Source organism: Aegilops tauschii, chromosome 7, assembly GCF_002575655.3.
Source record: "Aegilops tauschii subsp. strangulata cultivar AL8/78 chromosome 7, Aet v6.0, whole genome shotgun sequence".
Classification (NCBI taxonomy): domain Eukaryota; kingdom Viridiplantae; phylum Streptophyta; class Magnoliopsida; order Poales; family Poaceae; genus Aegilops; species Aegilops tauschii.
In genome coordinates this window covers 270,895,373-270,918,248 of record NC_053041.3, presented here as the reverse complement: position 1 = coordinate 270,918,248, position 22,876 = coordinate 270,895,373, and positions in this window count along the sequence as shown.

Below are 22,876 nucleotides of genomic sequence, written 5' to 3'. Positions count from 1 at the left end.
CAAGTGGGGCCACCAGTCCCAGAAGGCTGCGTGGGCTAAGTGTGGGAGGGGACCAGCCCCAGTGGGCTGGTGCGCCCCCCCACCAAAGCCCAAGGCGCATGGGAGAGTGGGAGGGGGCAAACCCTAGGTCCAGATGGGCCTTAAGGCCCACCCTAGTGGCGCCCCCCCCTCTCCTCCCCTTGGTCGCCCCCTAGATGGGATCTAGGGCTGGCCGCCACCCCTTGGGGTGGGAACCCTAGAGGGGGCACAGCCCCCCCCCTATATATAGTTGAGGATTGGGGCTGCCCAAGACACGAGAACGTCTCTCTTTTGGCGCAGCCCTACCCCTCTCCCTCCTCCTCCTCTCCCGCAGTGCTTGGCGAAGCCCTGCAGGATTGCCATGCTCCTCCATCACCACCACGCCGTCGTGCTGCTGCTGGATGGAGTCTTCCCCAACCTCTCCCTCTCTCCTTGCTGGATCAAGGCGTGGGAGACGTCACCGGGTTGCACGTGTGTTGAACGCGGAGGCGCCGTGGTTCAGCGCTTAGATCGGAATCAACCGCGATCTGAATCGCTACGAGTACGACTCCTTCATCCGCGTTCTTGCAACGCTTCCGCATCGCGATCTACAAGGGTATGTAGATGCACTCCCCTTCCCCTCGTTGCTAGATTACTCCATAGATTGATCTTGGTGATGCGTAGAAAATTTTGAATTTCTGCTACGTTCCCCAACAGTGGCATCATGAGCTAGGTCTATGCGTAGTTTCTATGCACGAGTAGAACACAAAGCAGTTGTGGGCGTAGATGTTGCCAATTCTTCTTGCCGCTACTAGTCTTATCTTGTTTCGGCGGCATTGTGGGATGAAGCGGCCCGGACCGACCTTACACGTACGCTTACGTGAGACAGGTTCCACCGACTGACATGCACTAGTTGCATAAGGTGGCTAGCGGGTGTCTGTCTCTCCCACTTTAGTCGGAACGGATTCGATGAAAAGGGTCCTTATGAAGGGTAAATAGAAATTGGCATATCACGTTGTGGTTTTACGTAGGTAAGAAACGTTCTTGCTAGAAACCTATACAAGCCACGTAAAAAAACTTGCAACAACAATTAGAGGACGTCTAACTTGTTTTTGCAGCATGTGCTATGTGATGTGATATGGCCAGAAGATGTGATGAATGATATATGTGATGTATGAGATTGATCATATTCTTGTAATAGGAATCACGACTTGCATGTCGATGAGTATGACAACCGGCAGGAGCCATAGGAGTTGTCTTTATTTTTGTATGACCTGCGAGTCATTGAATAACGCCATGTAAATTACTTTACTTTATTGCTAAGCGCGTTAGCCATAGAAGTAGAAGTAATCGTTGGCGTGACAACTTCATGAAGACACAATGATGGAGATCATGATGATGGAGATCATGGTGTCATGCCGGTGACAAAGATGATCATGGTGCCCCGAAGATGGAGATCAAAGGAGCAAAATGATATTGGCCATATCATGTCACTATTTGATTGCATGTGATGTTTATCATGTTTACATCTTATTTGCTTAGAACGACGGTAGCATAAATAAGATGATCCCTCACTAAAATTTCAAGAGACATGTTCCCCCTAACTGTGCACCGTTGCGAAGGTTCGTTGTTTCGAAGCACCACGTGATGATCGGGTGTGATAGATTCTAACGTTCGAATACAACGGGTGTTGACGAGCCTAGCATGTACAGACATGGCCTCAGAACACATGCGAAACACTTAGGTTGACTTGTCGAGCCTAGCATGTACAGACATGGCCTCGGAACACAAGAGATCGAAAGGTCGAACATGAGTCGTATAGTAGATGCGATCAACATGCAGATGTTCACCGATGATGACTAGTCCGTCTCACGTGATGATCGGACACGGCCTAGTTTGACTCGGATCATGTATCACTTAGATGACTAGAGGGATGTCTATCTGAGTGGGAGTTCATTAATCAGATGAACTTAATTATCATGAACATAGTCAAAAGATCTTTGCAAATTATGTCATACGCTTTAGTTCTACTGTTTAAGATACGTTCCTAGAGAAAAATTTAGTTGAAAGTTGGTAGTAGCAATTATGCGGACTGGGTCCGTAAACTGAGGATTGTCCTCATTGCTGCACAGAAGGCTTATGTCCTTAATGCACCGCTCGGTGTGCTGAACCTCAGCGTCGTCTGTAGATGTTGCGAAACATCTGACACACACGTTTTGATGACTACTTGATAGTTCAGTGCGTATTGCTAACGGTTTAGAATTGTGGCACCAAAGACGGTTTTGAAACGTCGCAGAACATATGAGATGTTCCGAAGACTGAAATTGGGATTTCAGACTAGTGCCCACGTCAAGAGGTATGAGACCTCTAACAAGTTTCTTAAGCCTGCAAACTAAGGGAGAAAAGCTCAATCGTTGAGCATGTGCTCAGATTGTCTGAGTACCACAATCGCTTGAATCGAGTGGGAGTTAATCTCCCAGATGAGATAGTGATGGTTCTCCATAGTCACTGCCACCAAGCTAGTAGAGCTTCGTGATGAACGATAACATATCAGGGATAGTTATGATGATCCTTGAGCTATTCGCGATGTTTGACACCGCGAAAGTAGAAATCAAGAAGGAGCATCAATTGTTGATGGTTAGTAAAACCACTAGTTTCTAGAAGGGCAAGGGCAAAAGGGATACTTCATGAAATAGCAAATCGTTTGCTGCTCTAGTGAAGAATCCCAAGGTTGAACCCAAACCCGAGACTAAGTGCTTTTGTAATGAGGGGAACGGTCACTGAAGCAGTACTACCCTAGATACTTGGTAGATGAGAAGGCGGGCAAGGTCGACAGAAGTATATTGGATTTACGTTATATGAATGTGTACTTTATTAGTACTCCTAGCAGCACTAGGGTATTAGATACCGGTTCGGTTGCTAAGTGTTTGTAACTCGAAATAAAAGCTGCGGAATAAATGGAGACTAGCTAAAGGTGAGATGACGATGTGTGTTGGAAGTGTTTCCAAGGTTGATGTGATCAAACATCGCATGCTCCCTCTATCATCGAGATTGGTGTTTGCGTTGAGCATAAACATGATTGGATTATGTTTATCGCAATACGTTTATTCATTTAAGGAGAATAATGGTTACTCTGTTTATTTGAATAATACCTTCAATGGTCTTGCACCTAAAATGAATCTCGATCGTAGTGATACACATGTTCGTGCCAAAAGATATAAAATAGTAATGATAGTTCCACATACTTGTGGCACTGCCATTTGAGTCATATTGGTATAGAACGCATGAAGAAGCTCCATGTAGATGGATCTTTGGACTCACTCGGTTTTGAAAAGATTGAGACATGCGAACCATGTCTATTGGTATATATGCATGAAGAAACTCCATGCAGATGGATCGTTTGGACTCACTTGATTTTGAATCACTTGAGACATGCAAATCATACCACATGGGCAAGATGACCGAAAGTCCTCGTTTTCAGTAAGATGGAACAAGAGAGCAACTTATTGGAAGTAATACATTTTGATGTATGCAGTCCAATGAGTGCTAAGGCATGCAGTGGATATCGTTATGTTCTTACTTCACAGATGATTTGAGTAGATGCTGAGTGTATTTACTTGATGAAACACAAGTCTGAATTATTGAAAGGTTCAAGTAATTTCAGAGTGAAGTTGAAGATCGTCGTGACAAGAGGATAAAATGTCTGTGATATGATCATAGAGATGAGTATCTGAGTTACGAGTTTGGCACACAATTAAGAAATTGTGGAAAGTGTTTCACAATTAATACCGCCTGGAACACCATAGTGTGATGGTGTGTCCGGACATCATAGCTGCACCCTATTGGATATGGTGCATACCATGATGTCTCTTATCAAATTACCACTATCGTTTATGGGTTAGGCATTAGAGACAACCGCATTCACTTTAAAAGGGGCACCACGCAATTCCGTTGAGACGACACCATTTAGAGAAACCTAAGTTGTCGTTTCTTAAAAGTTTGGGGCTGCGATGCTTATGTGAAAAAGTTTCAGGCTGATAAGCTCGAACCCAAAGCGGATATATGCATCTTCATAGAATACCCAAAACAGTTGGGTGTACCTCCTATTTCAGATCTGGAAGCAAAAGTAATTGCTTCTAGAAACGAGTCCTTTCTCGAAAGAATTGAGTGGGAGGATGGTGGAGACTTGATAAGGTTATTGAACCGTCACTTCAACTAGGGTGTAGCAGGGCACAGGAAGTTGTTCCTGTGGCACCTACACCAATTGAAGTGGAAGCTTATGATAGTGATCATGAAACTTCGGATCAAGTCACTACCAAACCTCGTAGGACGACGAGGATGCGTACTACTTCAGAGTAATGCGTAATCCTGTCTTGGAAGTCATGTTGTTGGACAATGATGAACCTACGAGCTATGGAGAAGCGATGGTGGGCCCGGATTCTGACAAATGGTTAGAAGCCATGAAATCCGAGATAAATGGATCTTTAAGAAGAAGACAGACATGGACGGTAATGTTACCGTCTATGAAGCTCGACTTGTGGCTAAGAGTATTTCCACAAGTTCAAGGAATTGACTACGATGAGATTTTTCTCATCCGTAGCGATGCTTAAGTCCGTCGGAATCATGTTAGCATTAGCTGCATTTATGAAATCTGGCAGATGGATGTCAAAACAAGTTTCCTTACCAGTTTTCGTAAGGAAAGGTTGTATGTGATACAATCAGAAGGGTTTTGTCGATCCTAAGGATGCTAAAAGGTATGCTAGCTCCAGCGATCCTTCTAAGGACTAGAGCAAGCATCTCGGAGTCAGAATATACGCTTTGATGGAGTGATCAAAGTTTTTGGGTTTATACAAAGTTTGTTAGAAACTTGTATTTACAATAAAGTGAGTGGGAGCGCTACAACATTTCTGATAAGTATATGTGAATGACATATTGTTGATCCGAAATGATGTAAAATTTCTGGAAAGCATAAATGGTTGTTTGAAAGGAGTTTTTCAAAGGAAGGCCTGGATAAAGCTGCTTACATATTGGGCATCAAGATCTATAGAGATAGATCAAGACGCCTGATGATACTTTCAAAGAACGCACACCTTGACATGATTTTGAAAGAGTTCAAAATAGATCAGCAAAGAAGGAGTTCTTGGCTGTGTTACAAGGTGTGAGTATTGAGTGAGACTCAAGACCTGACCACAGCAGAATAGAGAGAAAGGACGAAGGTCGTCCCCTATGCTTTAGAGGTAGGCTCTACAGTATGCTATGCTGTGTACCGCACATGAAGTGTGCCTTGCCATGAGTTGGTCAAGGGGTACAATAGTGATCCGGGAATGGATCACATGACAGCGGTCGAACTTATCCTTAGTATCTAGTGGACTAAGGAATTTTCTCGATTATGGAGGTGAAAAGGAGTTCGTCGTCGCAGACTAAGGCATAGCCTAGTGGTGGGAAGGGGCTGACGCCTTCCCACCCACCCAGGTTCAAGGCATGGTACTTGCAATTTGGGTTTGTTGCACCAATTATACTGTAAGGGGTTCCCTTACAGTCTTTCTGTCAAAAAAAGGAGTTCGTCGTAAAGGGTTACGTCGATGCGAACTTTGACACTAATCCGGATCACTCTAGTAGTAAACCGGATTCGTATAGTAGAGCAATTATTTGAAATGGCTCCAAGTAGCCTGTGGTAGCATCCACAAGATGACATAGATATTCGTAAAGCACACACGGATCTGAAAGGTTCAGACCCGTTGACTAATAACCTCTCTCACAAGCATAACATGATCAAACCAGAACTCATTGAGTGTTAATCACATAGTGATGTGAACTAGGTTGTTGACTCTAGTAAACTCTTTGGATGTTGGTCACATGGTGATGTGACCTATGAGTGTTAATCACATGGTGATGTGGACTAGATTATTGACTCTAGTGCAAGTGGGAGACTGTTGGAAATATGCCCTAGAGGCAAAAATAAATAGGTTATTATTGTATTTCCTTGTTCACGATAATCGTTTATTATCCATGCTAGAATTGTATTGATAGGAAACTCAGATACATGTGTGGATACATAGACAACACCATGTCCCTAGTAAGCCTCTAGTTGACTAGCTCGTTGATCAATAGATGGTTACGGTTTCCTGACCATGGACATTGGATGTCGTTGATAACGGGATCACATCATTAGGAGAATGATGTGATGGACAAGACCCAATCCTAAGCCTAGCACAAGATCGTGTAGTTCGTTTGCGCAGAGCTTTTCTAATGTCAAGTATCATTTCCTTAGACCATGAGATTGTGCAACTCCCGGATACCGTAGGAATGCTTTGGGTGTACCAAACGTCACAACGTAACTGGGTGGCTATAAAGGTGCACTACAAGTATCTCCGAAAGTGTCTGTTGGGTTGGCACGAATCGAGACTGGGATTTGTCACTCCGTGTAAATGGAGAGGTATCTCTGGGCCCACTCGGTAGGACATCATCATAATGTGCACAATGTGACCAAGGAGTTGATCACGGGATGATGTGAGTTACGAAACGAGTAAAGAGACTTGCCGGTAACGAGATTGAACAAGGTATCGGGATACCGACGATCGAATCTCGGGCAAGTAACATACCGATAGACAAAGGGAATTGTATACGGGATTGATTGAATCCTCGACATCGTGGTTCATCCGATGAGATCATCGTGGAAAATGTGGGAGCCAACATGGGTATCCAGATACCGCTGTTGGTTATTGACCGGAGAACGTCTCGGTCATGTCTGCATGGTTCCCGAACCCGTAGGGTCTACACACTTAAGGTTCGATGACGCTAGGGTAATAGGGAAAGTATGTACATGGTTACCGAATGTTGTTCGGAGTCCCAGATGAGATCCCGGACGTCACGAGGAGTTCCGGAATGGTCCGGAGGTAAAGATTTATATATGGGAAGTCCTGTTTTGGTCACCGGAAAAGTTTCGGGTGCTATCGGTAATGTACCGGGACCACCGGGAGGGTCCCGGGGGTCCACCAAGTGGGGCCACCAGCCCCAGAAGGCTGCATGGGCTAAGTGTGGGAGGGGACCAGCCCCAGGTGGGCTGGTGCGCCCCCCCACCAAAGACCAAGGCGCATGGGAGAGTGGGAGGGGGCAAACCCTAGGTCCAGATGAGCCTTAAGGCCCACCCTAGTGGCGCGCCCCCCCTCCTCCCCTTGGCCGCCCCCTAGATGGGATCTAGGGCTGGCCACCACCCCTCGGGGTGGGAACCCTAGAGGGGGCGCAGGCCCCTCCCCCCCTATATATAGTTGAGGTTTGGGGCTGCCCAAGACACGAGAACGTCTCTCTTTTGGCGCAGCCCTACCCCTCTCCCTCCTCCTCCTCTCCCGCAGTGCTTGGCGAAGCCCTGCAGGATTGCCACGCTCCTCCATCACCACCACGCCGTCGTGCTGCTGCTGGATGGAGTCTTCCCCAACCTCTCCCTCTCTCCTTGCTGGATCAAGGCGTGGGAGACGTCACCGGGCTGCACGTGTGTTGAACGCGGAGGCGCCGTGGTTCGGCCCTTAGATCGGAATCAACCGCGATCTGAATCGCTACGAGTACGACTCCTTCATCCGCGTTCTTGCAACGCTTCCGCATCGCGATCTACAAGGGTATGTAGATGCACTCCCCTTCCCCTCGTTGCTAGATTACTCCATAGATTGATCTTGGTGATGCGTAGAAAATTTTGAATTTCTGCTACGTTCCCCAACACTACTTTGGACCCAGGCCACTGCCCTACTAGCTCAACTCCGAGGCCCATCAACAAATGCACAGCTCAAACACGCAGAGATAAATAATGATGGCGTTCAAGAGAGTCCATCACGGATAGCTAAGTTGCCTGGTATCTCACTGCTTGTCATATAGTAGGAGAGACTAATCGTATTTCACGTTACTGCGTGTGCTCAGTGGACAATATATATATAATGTAGAGTAAAAAAGAGATGCAACAAGTGTACAACCTCTTTGGCGAAGCCATGTCGATCTCAGCATGATTGGGTTGGTCAGTGAGGATGATCCGGCTGACTTGGCTGTCGGAGGAGGGGAAAAAGATCTTAGGCATCTTGAGATGGAGCCCGGGGTACTCCTCCGCTGTGATGGAGGGTTTCGTCGTTGGAGCAGCTCCGGTGACTTGTACGACGCTGAGGCTGAAGCAGGACAAGAGAGACAACGTTAACCTGAGTGGAATTCTAATAGCATCTCCAATAGATGACGTATAATACATAACCACAAAGTGCTAGATTTAAATACATCAGCCGCTCATCTCTGAACTTAACTGTCAAAACTGAATTTAACTGTCGAAACTGAACTTAAGTGTCGAAACTGAATTTTGCTGTCGAAACTGAATTTTACTGTCGAAACTGAATTTTACCGTCGAAACTGAACGCACTAGCTAGTAGCAGAAAAGCAGTAGCAGTAGCAGCAACGCGTGCGAGAGCCGGTCGACTGAATTTTTCATCTCTGGTCAGTCGATTTTCCAGCCGTTGGATACGAAATCAAGGGCCTGCAGTTCAACTTCAACCTCGACCCCCCTTGAGCCGCCAACCACCACCGACCAAACCGCTGCCCTCCGCCGCCCGCGGCCGGCGGTGCACCGCCCCGCCCGCCCCGAAACCACTCCCCACCGCCGGTCCGCCGCCGCCCCGACCATCCCTCTAGGCCCCCCGTGCCGAGCTTTTTCTCCGGCGATCCCCACGCCACCGCCCCACCATCGCCGACGACCACCGCCCCCACCCTAAACCCTAAGATAGATAGTGGGGTACCTCTCCGGCAAGCCCCCCTCCCTGCTGCGGCTGGTCCTTCCTTAACTCCGGCGAGCCCCCCACCCCCTGAAAATCGACTGACCCAAAAGTCGATTCAGTCAACTGAAGTGTAGCTAAATCGGAGCAGCATCGCAAGCAAGAGCAAGAGCGAGAGCAGCAACGCGAGCAAGAGCAATAGCAAGAGCAGACCAAGTAGGGGACCGAGAGCAAGAGCAGAGCTGCAGCGCGAGCGAGAGCTAAAGCAGTAGCAGCTCCTACTGATGAGGCCGTGGATGGGGCCGCGCCGTGGAGGCTAGGGACCGAGCGCCGACAGCACCGTGAGATCGAATCAAGAAGAAATGCGGCGATTAGTGTACAACCTCTTTGGTGGCGCCGATTAGGCCTCAGCTTCATCCGAGGAAACGGTGATGATGATGCCCTTCCGGTGGTGCAGGTGAAGACAGCGGTGTGGGAATGGAGGTGGCACGAAAGACGAGGGGAACGTCGGGGCAGCTCCTTGGAGGTGGAGGACGGGGTGGCTGAACCGGCGGGACGACGAGATCGACGATGGATTCTCATCCGGTACGGTGGATGAGGGACGTCGAGGTGTTGCTGTGGACGACGTCGTCGAGGAAGAGCCTCCGGCTGGGTGGCGGACGGAGGAGGGTGTGGGGCTTCGCGGGTTTTCGCAGCCTCGGTGTACGAATGGGTGGGCAGATGGGATGGGAGTGGGGAACCATGGCTTAGGGACGCGCTTGTCCGAAATGTGGGGTAAGTTATGAAATTACCCCCACCGATTTGAGCTAGGCGGTTCTTTCGGTTCAGGGGTATCACATGCATTTCGCGTGTCCGGATTTCACAGGAGGTGGGAGTTTTCGCGCGCGCTGTAATTTTGGAATAGCAAGGCGCAGGTTGAGATGGAGGGAGTTGTCGGAGCACAACGAGACAAAGATATATCTTAAATATTTCGGGGTAACAAGGCGCGAGTTGAAATTTCCAGACAAGCCCAACATGTACTGTACCAAATCAATTCGCACTTCCGTCGACGAAAAAAGAAAAAGAAATCAATTCGCAGCACACAAGAGAGTCTAGTCCCGTGTACTGTACCAAATCAATTCGCACTACAAATGTCATTCAAAACTTTGAATTCATGTTATGTTCAATTAAAATATTTCGCTACGTGTATAATGCATGCAACCTGCTACTCAAATGAACGTTTTAGTGCATTCCAAACGTATATACTACCGCTTCAATATGAACTAAATTTGAATTCGTTTCTCTATTTAAATAAGATCTACAAACGGTCCCACACACGTGTAAACTCTCGCCCCTCTTTTCATCGATCTCACAACCGCACACTCCTCCCCCTATCTAGCTAGTAGCTCGGCCTCTCGCACCACCTCCTAGCTCCATTCTCTCTGTCTATTCGTCTCGCCGGGCCTTATTTGCCTATAACAAATGGATGTACACCGACCGATCTCCCGCTATACATATAGCTAGCTAGGTCCTTATAACTCGTTTTTCCCCATGCGTCGATCGATCTACCTCATTAGTTATGTCTCTCCCTTCCTCCGACAAACAACAATTGATCTACCGATCTAGTTAGGTTTTCTTAGCAAACACATGGTTCCCCTTCATCATCCATGCATGCGTCCCGATAGATCTATCACGCACAGGCACACACAGAAACATATCCCCACTCTTACTGATAATATTGCAGTTCTACCCTCATTTTGTCTAGTAGGCCTCTCCCACCATCTTCGAGAAGCAACTCCATTACCCATCCAGCACTCTACCCCTCTCCCTCCCTCTCTCTCTCATCTCTCTCTCTCTCTCTGTCCCAAGCTATTTCCCGTCCTTCAGTTATGTATGGATGTCGACCCATCTCCCTCAAGACATAGCTGGGTCTCTCCTTCTCAACACATATACGAGTCATTCTACCTCTTTAGTTAGGCCTCTGCCTCCCCCCTCCCCCCCACCCCCCCCCCCACACACACCGATACATCGAGCGCTCTAGTCATGTCTCCCAGCCACACACAAACTTGCCCTGTGCCCTCTGACGTTCTGGTAGGTCAGTCGCCCTATATCTTTGACTTGCACACACACAATTTCGATAGCTCTCTTCATCCATATCGCACCCACCCACTTGATCCTCTCTTTGACTCTATCGATATCTATGACCCCTCCCCCCAAAACAAAAAACACTCACGAATGCACACGCCATCTGTCTAGGTTTGTATCTCTCTCACACACACCCACGTAGGTGGGGGACGTTAGAGAGATTATCATATTGTTTGGAATATATGTCCTTTAGTAGATTTCAATATGAACTATTAGTACATACTCCTAACACTGATGTATATTGACGTATTTTAGAGTGTAGATTCACTCATTTTGCTCCGTATGTGGTCCAGATTGAAACAGACGTAATAGTACGCACTCTCCCTCGCCCCTTGACCCTCGCCCATGTGGTGGACGTGCAGCAATTCATTCGGTCTCATATAGCCAGAACGATATATACTGCAGTACCATTATTGCTCGACTTCCCGAAGAGGCGAAGAGCCAATCGCAAGGTTAATATTTTGGAGATGCCAAGCGCAAGGTTTATAGGAGAACGAGTAGTAGGTGCCATGTCATTTATAAATAAAGTTTTTTTTCTTCAGTGGCACGTACGCAATATAAATAGGTTCATATGGAGAAAAGGAAACCGCTCCACTATATACATAGGCAGGACGAGCCTACACGGTTGCTTGCTGGGGTTGCTCTCTTTAATCTTCACACTCTCTCTCGCACAAAACGACTGTGGCCACATCTCTAACATCCCGGCGGATCACGTCCACCGGGGGAAGGGGTGGATGCTTAGTGTAGATGCGGTCGCCGTCGCTGACGGCGAAAACCCACTGTCGGCATGTCCCGATCAGGGGTCCCCGCCGTTCTCTCTCAAAAAGCTGGTGAGGTCGCCTTCGTCCATTGCTCACTCCCGCGACGTGGGCAGTTGCCTCCTCCTGCTGCCCTCCTCTAGGTTGAGCTATGTCCCGACATCCCTCAGGTACAACTCCCTTTACAGCCGGCTTGCACCACTGCTCCAGCTGCCCACATCACTCCATGTGGATATTTCTCTACTTATTTGCCCCACACATACCTCTACTGGCTTCTAGTACTGTATTTGTGATGAGTTTATGTCTCATCAACTAGTCCCAGTAATCTTATTCTAATCACGCTTCTTCAATTTCTTTGCCACAGGGATGCTCATCTCGATTTTGGTGAAACTACACAAAATGATCCGATGGTCAAAGGGTTGCAAACTTCATTTCTTCGGAAGCTCCAACATTGCCAGCAAATTAAAGCCTGGTTAGGGTTTACGGTTCAAGGGCTAGGGACTGCATGGATCGTTTTTTTCTTTAGCTGTCTCTGTTCCAAAATAAGTGTCAACTTTAGTAGTAGTACAACTTTGCACTAAAGTTTGCATAAAGTTGAGACACTTATTTTGGGATGGAGGGAGTACATATTGGCTATGATTTGTCAATCATTGAGATGCAATAGCATGCATGTTAGCCTCCTTTGGATTTCATGAAATGTTGCAACGGGCAACCTTGGACGCAAGATACATGAAACAGAAGCTGGAAGCTTCATAGCATTGTACAAATTTATCTCGCTGATAAATTACAGGACGCACTATACTAGTACTATGTGTAAGTGCATCTAGAGCCACCCCTAGTTGGTTTTGGAGTATTGACGACAAACCTGGTTGAGGGACTAATGTGTTTGTGAGAATTGCAGGATAACACAGGTAGTAGTCCCTCATTGATTCGGTTTACCTACCGGAGATGACCCCTAAAAATGTGTGAAGACATTGAAGACAATGGTGGTATGTGAAGATATTCACAACGAAGATTATGACTCAAGAAGACATTCACGTGAAGACTATGGATTGCGAAGACATAGCTGTTTCGTAGTTTCCTTTTCTTCTTTGTTGAGTCATAGGGACCACCGTACTGTTAGGTGGGGTCCAAGTGAACAAAGTCAGAGTGACTGAAGTGATGCTCAACCAAATCCTAAGTCTTCGAGCAAAGACTATGAGAGCAAATCGTATCCAGAGTTGGATGAGTCAGCTTTACTTGTAGCCCAAGTCAAGCTGTCGTGTGTGTTTGAAATCTGACCGTTCGAACACATGTCAGTTCCTTAGTGACCCAGGGTCATTTTGGAAAAATCAGGTCGGGTTGCCTAGTGGCTATAAATAGCCCACCCCCTACACCATAACTTGGTGGCTGCTCAGAGTTAGTGCACGGCTTTTGTCGTTTGAGAGCAACCCACCTTGAAGCCTTTGAGAGAAAGATCCTTGCGAGGACAAAGCCCAAAACACCCAGAGCCAAAGTGTGTTAGGCATCACTTAAGTCTTTTTGTCCGCGTGACCTGAAGACTTGTTACACTTGAGGACTGTGAATCCTCCAGCTGGTTAGGCGTCGCGTTCTGAGCATCCAAGAGTCATTGTGGATTGCCGGTGAACGAAGTCTGTGAAGGTTTGGAAGTCTACCTTGAAGACTTACCAGAGTGATTGGGCGAGGACTAAGTGTCCTTAGCTCAAGGGGAATAAGGTGAAGGCGCGGTCTTCTGAGTTGAATCTCAGCCTCCCTAACCAGACGTACAGTTGTCACAACAACTGGAATTGGTCCAACAAATCCTTTGTCTTCATCAAACAACTGGTTCTATCTCTTCCTTCACTTATTTCAGTTCATCTTCGTGAAGTCTTTTGCTTGCTTGTCTTATCTGTTTGACTTCACTGTGTGACGACTATTGTTGCTTGGCTTCATACTATCTTCCATCTTGATCCATACTACCTAGCTGCTAATAGTCTTCGTGCTTTAGCTTCATTACTTGCTTGACTATGGCTTGTCTAGTGTAGTCTACCTTCCGCTGCATGTCAATAGGTTCATTTCTATCGTTTGTCTTCGAAACTCCCATGTTTTGAAGACTTTCATAAAAATCGCCTATTCACCCCCCTCTAGTCGATAACTAGCACTTTCAATTGGTATCAGAGCAAGGTACTCCCTTGTTCTATGTGATTCGGTTTAACCACCTGGAGTTTTAGCTATGTTGACTGCAGGGATAATCAAAGTCTCTGTCGCGGCCCTCTCTTCCATGGCACTGATTACCCCTACTGGAAGAATAAGATGCGTATGCATCTTGAAGCCATTGATGTCGACCTCTGGTATGTCGTCAAGAACGGCGTTCCCAAGGGCGGTGAAGGTGTCACCCCTGCTGATGTCAAGAAGTTCATTCAACTGGATTCTACTGCCAAGAACATCATGTGTGGTCATCTGACCAAAGGACAGTATGGCCGTGTGAGTGCTCTGGAAACTTCGAAGCTAGTCTGGGACTGGCTGTCCAAGGTCAACGAAGGCGTCTCAACCCAGAGAGACTCAAGGATCAGTGTTCTTCGCAACCTCTTCAACCGCTTCAAGAGAAACGATAATGAGAATGTCCAGCTCATGTTTGATTGCCTCACTGACATCACAAATGAGCTTCATGCTCTTGGCGCCACTGAGATCACTAAGCATGAAATCATCAAGACACTCCTGAGATCTCTTGCCAGCTCGTTTGACACCCTAGCCTTGATGATGCAAGAATGCCCTGACTTCAAGACTCTCGATCCGTCTGACATACTTGAGAGGCTCAACACACATGAGTTCCAGTTATCTGAGAAAAGAGAGATCTATGGTTCTAGCTATGGACGTACTCGCGCTTTGAAGGCAAAAGTTGTTTCCTCATCTAAAGAAGAATCTGACTGCAGTTCTGGGGATCCTGAAGACATTGGAAAGGAGCTTGCTATGCTTGTGAAGAAGTTCCAGAAATTCACCAAGAAGAAAGGCTTCAGAAAGTCTTCAAGATCCAGCTCAGGAAACGATGAAGCTTCCACTCATGACCACAAGAAGAGAACATGCCACAAGTGCAAGAAACCTGGTCACTACATCTCTGAGTGTCCTCAGTGGGACAATGAAAACAAGAAGATGAAGAAGAGCAAGGAATATGATTCTGATGACAAGAAGAAGAAGAAATACTCAAAGTCTTCTTCCAAGTCTTCCTCCAAGTCTTCATCACATAGGAAGAGCTCATCTGGCAAGGCTCGTGCTTTTGTTGGCGAGGAGATGGATTCAGAGGAGGAGTCTGCTTCTGAGGAGGCAGAGGTGGATTCTGAGGAGGAATCCGACTCTGGCGTTGCAAGTCTGGCTCTAGCCACAGCCTACGTTGCCAAGTCCATCTTCAACACTGAAGACAATGGCTCCGTGACCCACGCTGATGCAAATGACAAGGACGACTCTGCCCCCACCTACTGCTTCATGGCACGTGGTGCCAAGGTAAACTCACGCGATGCTTACTTTCAAACATCAAGTGAAGATGACTCTGATTGTGAATCCAAACCCAGCTACAAAACACTTGCTAAAATTGCAACTGAACAACAGAAAGCTATGAAACATATTCAAAAATTGTTAGACAAAAGCGATGATCTGTTGGACGCGGAAATGACCCGATCTCAGTCCTTAATTGAAGACATAAAAAAAATCTTCATGTTAAGTACGAGGAACTTGAAAGTCGTCATGGAATGCTCTCAACAACTCATGAAAAGCTTTCCTATGATTATCTTCAAAGGAAGCAAGAACTTGAGAAATTGAGAGCAGTTCATGAAGATCTTCAAAAAGAAAACGAGTCACTTCGCGCTCAACAGATCAGCCCCGCTAAGGAAGGATTTGAACCACCATGTCTAAAATGCCTTGAGCGTGATAACGCTACTTCTGTTGCTGAATGTTCTACTGCTGAATGTTCTACTGCTGCTACTGTCACAATATCTTCAACTCCTGATGTGGTAACTAACCCCTCTGCTGAGGATGCCACTACTATTGCTGATGAAAATGCTAGGTTGAAGACATTGCTTGAGACTGGGATGTACAAAAGTCTCAAAGGGCATCACACTATGTGATGTCCTCAAAAAGCAGATTCTGAACCGAAACCCTAGAAAAGAGGGTGTTGGGTTCGAGAGGAAAATGAATGTTGATGGTTCTTACTGGAAGCCTGAGGAGTACCCAAAACCACATGGGTTGCTGCAAAGGGACCTTCAGTGGACCCATCCACCTTATCTAGCTTCACTTGTGCTAACCCAATTATCATTGATGAATCCTTTGATGCAAACTATAAGCTGTTTAAGAATCAGAATGGTGAAGTGTTTGCCAGGTATATTGGTACTAACTGCAGGAATGGATCACCTATGAAGAAGATCTCGGTGCCCAAAAGCTGTCTTGAGAATCTTCCTGTAAATGTCATCATGACACCACCGGGGAAGAAGACAAACCCCAGACCGAAGGCTTCATATGGTCCAAAGGCTTCATACAGACAGAGGACTCACAAGAGTCACCCTAACGCCAATGTTTTGTAGGGAAATCATACTCAGACTTATGAATATGAGCGCATATCATCAAATCGCTATGTTCATAAGAATAAGAACTATTCTGCTTATTCATATGAGTATTATTCACCTCCTGCAAGGCTATTTGCTAGGGCTCCCAAGCCAAAGTTCTCAGATGCTACACTTAGACTCATTGCTTCTAAGCCACCCCTGAAAATGTGGGTGGTTAAGAAAAATTAACTTCCTTTTGCAGGGAAAGGTCTCCAGCCTGAAATCAAAGGCGTCCGATGCTTATGCTGGGGACCTAAAACATCTTGTGGGGCGCAAGATAAAATGCCCAAATGGTCTTACTATGTATTTTGTTCCTGAATCGCTTGCCAATCATCCTATCAGTCCTAACCTTGATCTGAGCTTTGATAATCCTCTTGTCCATCAAATGTTTATGCTTCACAATACTCTTGGTGAAGCCTATCCCCCTAACTGTACTGTAGGGTATGACACCACATGCTTCAGAATGGATTATGGACAGTGGATGAACTAATCACATGACTGGTGATCAAAGTCTTCTTATGGACTCAACATTACGTCCATCTGACAAGAGTCACATCACATTTGCTGACACTGGTAAAAGCAAGGTATTGGGTCTAGGTAGAGTTGCAATCTCAAAGGATCAGCACAGGGATAAAGTGATGCTTGTTGAATCCCTTGGTTTCAACTTAATGTCTGTCTCAGTGCTTTGTGACTTGAACATGATTGTGATATTTGGAAAATATCGTTGCCTTGTTCTAATGGAATCTGACAAGTCTCTAGTCTTTGAAGGGTACCGGAAAGATGATCTATATATGGTAGATTTCTCAGCAGGACCACAGTTAGCCGTATGTCTTCTAGCAAAAGCTTCAGAGTGCTGGCTCTGGCATCGGAGGCTAGGGCATGCTGGCATGAGGAACCTGTACACTCTCGCAAAGAAGAAACACGTCGTAGGCATTGAGGGCATCAAGTTCAAGAAAGATCATCTGTGTGGTGCCTGCGAAGCTGGAAAGATGACGACATCTCAACCCTTCGAGCTACTACACATGGATTTATTTGGTCCTACTCACTACTCTACTCTTACTACCACTTCATGTCTCTATGGCTTCGTAATTGTTGATGACTATTCAAGATATACTTGGGTGCACATAATCCTCTACAAGAATGAAGTGCAGGATGTCTTCAGACGCTTTGCCAATCGTGCCATGATGAACTATGGCATCAAAATCAAGCACATCAGAAGTGACAACGGAACAGAGTTCAAGAACACCGGCCTCAATCTTTACCTTGATACATTAGGCATCACTCATGAGTTCTCTGCTCCATACACACCTCAGCAGAATGGCATCATGGAGCGCAAGAACAGGACACTCGTTGAGATGGCTCGGACTATGCTTGATGAATACAAGACACCAAGGAAGTTCTGGCCTGAATCCATTGATACTCCATGCCCTATCATCAACCGTGTTTATCTTCACAATCTTCTGAAGAAGACATCCTATCAGCTCCTAACTGGTAAGAAGCCAAATGTCAGTTACTTTAGAGTATTTGGTGCTAGGTGCTGGATCAAGGATCCACATCACACTTCAAAATTTGCACCGAAAGCACATGAAGGTTTTATGCTTGGTTACGCAAAGGATTCGCACTCCTACAGAGTCTTCAACCTCTTTCACTATAAAGTGGTTGAAACTGTGGATGTGCGGTTCGATGAGACTAACGGCTCGCAAAGAGAGCACCTGCCAAATGTGCTAGATGAAGTTCCACCTAGTGAATCCATCAAGCTCATGGGAACTGGAGAAATCATACCTTCTGAGGTACAGGCTGAAGAGGAACTTATCATTTCTGCGCCAAATCAACCTGAAGACAATGCTTAGCCTCAAGTCAATGCTCAAAATGAAGACAATGATCAGCAAGAGCAAAATCTTTGTCCAGTTCATCCTCGTGTTGCAAATGAAGTACAGATTGAGAAGATAATTTATAGCTCAATGCACCTGGTCCACTCACTCGTTCAAGAGCAACACAGCTAGCAAATTTCTGTGGGCACTTTGCATTTGTCTCTATATCTGAACCCAAGAAAGTTGCTGAAGCCTTCATGGAACCTGAGTGGATTCAAGCTATGCAAGAAGAGCTTCAACAGTTCGAGCTGAACAATGTGTGGGAATTGGTCAAGCGTCCTGACCCTCGCAAGCACAACATCACAGGCACCAAATGGATATATCACAACAAGCAAGATGAGCGTGGTCAAGTTGTCAGAAACAAGGCTCGTCTAGTTACCCAAGGGTACACTCAAGGTGAAGGGATTGACTTCGATGAAACATTTGCTCCCGTGGCTAGGCTTGAAGCCATTCGCATACTGCTAGCCTATGCCAACCATCACAACATCCTTCTGTATCAAATGGATGTGAAAAGTGCCTTTCTCAATGGCAAGATTGAAGAAGAAGTGTATGTTGCACAACCACCTGGCTTTGAAGATCCAAAACATCCTGATATGGTATACAAGCTCAACAAGGCACTGTATGGCCTCAAACAAGCCCCTCGTGCTTGGTATGACACACTCAAAGATTTCTTGAAGAGCAAAGGCTTCAAACCTGGTTCTAAAAATCCTACACTCTTCACGAAGACATATGATGGAGAACTATTTGTGTGCCAAATCTATGTGGATGACATTATCTTCGGCTGCACTGACAAGAGATACAATGATGAGTTTGGACACATGATGCAAGAGCAATATCAAATGTCCATGATGGGTGAGCTGAAGTTCTTCCTTGGTCTTCAAATTCGTCAGCAAAGCAACGACATCTTCATATCTCAAGAGAAATACCTCAAAGACTGCCTGAAGAAGTTTGGAATGCAAGATTGCAAAGGTTACATGACGCCAATGCCAACCAAGAGTCATCTGAGTCCCGACGCCAATGGTAAAGAGTTCGATCAAAAGATATACCGCTCCTTGATTGGTTCTTTACTTTATTTATGTGCATCTAGGCCAGATATCATGCTTAGTGTTTGCATGTGTGCCCGATTTCAAGCGGCACCAAAGGAATCACATCACTTAGCAGGGAAGCGAATTCTTCGATATTTGGCTTACACCCCAACACTAGGATTATGGTATCCAAAGGGCTCAGAGTTTGATCTATTTGGATTCTCGGATGCTGATTATGCTAGTGACAAGGTGGATCGCAAGTCTACATCAGGCACATGTCACTTTCTGGGACGATCACTTGTCTGTTGGTCTTCAAAGAAGCAGAACTGTGTGTCTCTCTCCACTGCTGAATCGGAATACATTGCTGTTGGATCTTGCTGCGCTCAGCTTCTATGGATGAAGCAAACTCTCAAGGACTATGGCATCCATCTGAAGCAAGTTCCACTCTACTGCAACAATGAAAGCGCCATCAAGATTGCCAACAACCCAGTTCAGCACTCAAAGACAAAGCACATTGAAATTTGTCATCACTTTCTCAGAGATCATGTCATGAAGGAAGATATTGATATCATTCACGTCAACACTGAAGAGCAATTGGCGGATATCTTCACAAAGCCCTTGGATGAGAAAAGGTTTTGCAAGTTGCGTTGTGAGCTAAATATCTTAGAATCCTCAAATATCTTGTAATTGGACACACATCCTAACACTTATGCATGTTGATGACTTGGATGTGCAACACACGAAGTAAATTATATCTTCAATCAATGAAGACATACACTCTAAGTGTGAATACATTAATGTGGAATTTGATTTCGGAGTGCCACGATAATTGTGCGCTGTGTCTGGGTCTAATACTTCCTATACGGTGGGTAACGCCACCACCAAACTCTTGTTGAAGGGTGTCATCTGGCGTGTCATTTGCAAAGTCTTCGCATTTTATTTGTCTTCAACATTGTTTTGACTTCGGTTTTATCTTCACAATGTTGGTTTGGTCTTACTCAGATCTACACTTATATTTGTGTTCTGTCCTCTACAGCATTCACTTATAGCTATGTCTTCTTGCTTGAATATTTTGATCTAAGTGAATGTGATCGGACCCTAACCTCTTCTATGCTTCTATCTCAAATTCTATCTATCCAAATCATATGCATTCTATTGAAACTGTCAAATGTCTTCTCTGCGTCCTTGTCAGTAGAAGATACAGAGATAAACATTAAATCTGTTTTAAATGCTATATCCTTATTGCCTGAAACCCGGAGAAGCCGGAACGACCACTCGACAGTCCAGGCGTGCGTGGGAACATGGAACAACTTCCAATGTGTTGCATATTCGCCACGTGTCCCTTAGATGTGAACCGCCAGGGGCACCTGCGTAATTGCGTTGTGCTGTCCCTTTCCTTATAAATACACATCACATCACGGTCAAAATACTTCTCCCACTTCTCCACCTCGACAAACCCTAGCGCCACCGCTAGCTCTCGACGACGCCGGCGACGAAGCGCTTAGCTGCCGCGACCTCATCGACGCTGTCCTCACGCCGGTCGTGGACCTCGTCTCCTCCGCCGCTGCCGTAGGTGTCTTCCGTCGCCAAGTTAGGGCACGGAAGATCGAACTGCTCGGCCTCCTCTCTACTCCGTCTAGCAGTTCTTCGTGTGGTAATTAAAGCTTACTTTTAGTGCCTTTTTGATCCGATAGATTCATCCTTCTCCACCAAAAGTGGTTTCTGTGCCTACAAATTTGGATCTATCCTGTTCTGCATCTCATAACATGCCTAGTATATTCACTTACGCTTCACACGTAGTTAGATTCCTCACTTGTACCTATTATTGGATTCATACAAATCTGGAACCAACTCTCAACATATAAGGGAATGTCTTCGCGCTATGAGGTCAATGTCTTCAAACCGATTTATCTTCAAAATCTTCTGAGAATGCATATGACCTCTTCCCCTTCCCTCGCATCACTAATGCTGTCACAGGTACATGTCCATGGGAGAATCCCTTGGTTCTCATAGTCTGCATTCATTTGCAGAGTTCTTACAGCGTCACATCAACTCTCCTGAAGCCAGTTCCTATCTGACCAGCAGACGGAAGCCTTTGCAAGTTCTGAAGCCATTCAGTTTGAACTTCATGGCCACTGAAAAGTCAGCTAGAAAGGGCGGCATACAACGCCGTGGGAATACGTCCAAAGATTTGCCACCAGATCTCTATGAGTTGTGCAAGACAGACACTGAAGAAACCTATGGCGAACGCAAGACTCGAATCCAATGGATTCACAGATATTGGGCTGAACAATGGTTTCTGTACAGATTTGTGACTGCAGAGTATGCTGAGAAGAATGCCATCAAACGACCATGGGGAGATATTCTCTTCAAAAATCTTCCACCCAGGTCCAGAACTGAAGCCATTGCTCAAGGCTTCTATCCTTGCATGGTTCGCGGACCACAGCCAGAGAATGCTGACCCACCTTCTCTGCTATGGTGTCGTGACGACAATCTGTTCAAGCGCAGCTGTGAAAAACAAGAAAGCATTTGGACTCGACTTCAACCCCGGTCCACCTGCTCCTCGGGCTGATGGCACCCGTGATGCTGAACCCAATATCGTCGGGCCCTTCTACAACCTCGAAGGTCTCATCACACACATTGCTGTTCAGGGCACAGCCGTGGAGCACTCTGCAGACGACGCTGATTCTGATGAAGCGCCTGCTCCACCAAAGCCACAGAAGCAGAAGAAACCAAAGGCTTCAAGGCCCTCCACTGCATCGAAAGCTTTGCGTATGAAGCCTCTGGCCACTGCACCTCCTGAAGCCAGTGTGCAGTCTGAAGATCTTTCTCGCATCTCCAAGACTGAGAAGAAGAAGAAGCCCATCCAAAGTTCTGGTCAAGCACTGACCCCAGCTGCTATTCTGAGGAACGAGAATGACGCCATTGATCTGTCAAGTGACGAAGATCTTGGCGATGATGCTCTTGAGCTGTTGATAAAGAGCAAGCAAGAGGCTCTTCAATGATCTGCCCCTCTTTGATGTGGACATCTTGAGCAACTTCATTGATGAGTGGTTTGACAACCCAAGCCTCAGTATCGATGATCTTTAGCTCCCAATTGGCATCAGTGTCTCCTTCCACGGAGCCATTGCTCATGAACTGGCTCTGGCTCAGAAGATTGTTGAACTGAAGAACAAAATTGACTATGAGAAGGCCCAATTCAAGAAGCACATGGCCAAGCTCAGCATGGCTGATGTCCAAAACTTCAAGCAGATGCTGCATGACCTCAAGGAGGCGTTTCACAAGAAACGAGAGGAAGCAAAAGGTTCAAGAGAGCGAATGAAACATCTCGCTGCAAAATGTGTTCAAGCCCACAACGAAGCAGAAAAGCGCAAGGCTCTTGGGCGTCCAGGCATCGACCCCAAGATGGCTGCCAAGAAGAAGCCAGCTGTGGCCCAAGCTGAAGCATCAGGGCGGGAAGCACCTCACATTGTCTTCCCTGCCAGCATGACAGGCGCAAAGCCAAAGGTCCCCACAGCTGTGTCTAAACTAAAGAGAACAAGGGTAGCTGAGGCTGAAGCCAGAAAGTGCAAGAGCAAGAATGCCACTGACGATGCTCCTCAAGCCAAGAATAGGAAGACAAAGAAGAAAGATTGGGCTGCTACCACAGAGGCCCTTGTCGTCGAGCCAATCTCTGTTGCTCGTCCTGCATCCGAACACTAAGAGCGTCAGTTAATTGTTCACGAGCCTGCTACCACAGAGGCTCCTGAAGATGAAGAAGATCCAGTTGTTGACCACACCGCAACTGAAGAC